At 43.3% G+C, this 1,826-nt stretch overlaps 1 non-coding gene across 1 annotated transcript; it reads right to left on the bottom strand.

The window, feature by feature from the left end:
• Positions 1-933: 933 nt before the first annotated feature.
• Positions 934-1,006, bottom strand: TRNAK-CUU (transfer RNA lysine (anticodon CUU)). The gene has a single exon. It is a non-coding gene; the product is annotated as a tRNA-Lys (tRNA).
• Between the last annotated feature and the right edge of the window lie 820 nt (positions 1,007-1,826).

Genomic DNA, 1,826 nt, shown 5'->3' with positions numbered 1-1,826 from the left:
CGTTCTCTCTAGGCCCTCATTCATTCTACTTTTGTCCTGAGTTTTCTCACAGTAGATGTTGAGATGTTGTGTCAGCTTACCTACAACTTGCTTTCCCAGCACCTAGCAATTAAGAAAACATACTAAAAGTACAGAAAAAAAAGTAGTAACAAACTTAAGTCAAATGAAAGCAACCACTTTTTTTGCTTGCCGGGACTGAAAGGATTTTTGGTTTGTAACTTTTGTTGGGAAGTACCTCATCTAAAAACAAGTTAAGGGAAAGAGCAACTTCCTTTTTTTCAATCCTCTCAGCTAAATCTCAGGCCGTGTGCAGAGTGCCCTCCTCATACTGCTATGTGAGCACCTTTGGAGTGCAAAGCCTAATACACACCATACCAATGCCTGTCAGATAGATGGGTCGAACAGATGATTTCCGGCAGGTCCGATCTGATTTCCGATCGTTTTTCTGATGAATTTGCATAGTAGTGATCGGAAATCCGAACGGAAATCCGATCGTGTCTGTCGGAAAGGATCTATCGGCCCATCTATCTGATGGGGAATTGCATGGTGTGCACCAGGCATACGAGAATGAGTATCTTTCAGGTGGTTGTTCCTTGTCAAGTGATTGATTGTAAGTCTCTCCTTGACAAAAGGACTGGAGTAAAGCCAACGGAAATCTGGGAAAAGCAGATAAGAAAAGTAGTATAGGAAAGATGAGTAAGATTGTAAGAAGGAGTGTTTTTCTCTTTCTTGGGGTGGTGAAGCACTTTTGCTGAAAAGTTATTAAAAGAGGTTGTGTGAGTAAAAGTGAAGGGGAAAGCTGAGATGACATTTTCGTTTGTTAGCAAAGGGAGTGGGGAGTGGCATGTGAAAGAGGAAGTGATGGCCTGGTGATGGTTTGTAATCGTTTTGGAGGAGCTCTGCCTAGTAGAAAGTAAAAGGAGAAGCTTTGATCGCCCAACGTGGGGCTCGAACCCACGACCCTGAGATTAAGAGTCTCATGCTCTACCGACTGAGCTAGCCGGGCTTGCTTGCTTGAGCTGAAATGTCAAAAATTGCAAAATGGCGCCAGCCTCACCTTTGCCATCCGCACAGAAGAAGGCAATCTTGTATGGCCTGATTTGGCTGGCCACGTTTTTCAGCACCGAGCAACAGGGCAAGGCATTGGTGGTTCAGTGGTAGAATTCTTGCCTGCCACGCGGAAGGCCTGGGTTAGATTCCCGGCCAATGCAAATGCTAGGATTTTGGCACACCTCCACACTTTGCACTTCTCAAGCTTAAGACATCTCTGCAGGCCAGAAGCCATTTAAGGACATTTGCAAGAGTCACCGTGGCACTTGGCCACAGTGCTGGCTGACAGTCGAGAAGAGGGACACTAGTACCCAGCAAACATGACTCTAAGACACACAAGTTAAAGCAGCCTTGGGACACTTGCGTGCCCAAAGGCCTTGCATGTCTTCTAGCAGTGCCAGTGACGTGCAGCATCACTCCCTCTCCAGTACTCACCTATTAGGCTTCTTTTTTTTTTTTTTTTTTTTTCAATAAATTTTTATTGAATTTTATAACAGTACAGCTTATCGTTGAGAGTAATAACAGTTTAGATAACAATTGTAGATTTGAAACTACTGATAATTAGCATGTGGTATAACATTGTAACAGAATCTAATAATATAACAGAGTATGACAGTGGATTATTAAAGTAAGATAATAATGATTTAGTTGGAGAGATAACCTTTGATTGTTCTCAACCAGGGTCTGGGGTTGCTGAGGAACTAATGAGGGGTTTTAGTAGTTTGAGTAATGGTGTACGGTGAGAGGGAAAGGTGTGTCCTGACTGTCAGACCTTA

This window comes from Hyperolius riggenbachi, chromosome 4, assembly GCF_040937935.1.
Source record: "Hyperolius riggenbachi isolate aHypRig1 chromosome 4, aHypRig1.pri, whole genome shotgun sequence".
NCBI lineage: Eukaryota > Metazoa > Chordata > Amphibia > Anura > Hyperoliidae > Hyperolius > Hyperolius riggenbachi.
The sequence above is the reverse complement of the archived record's forward strand: the minus strand, read 5'-3'. Positions and strand labels throughout refer to the sequence as shown.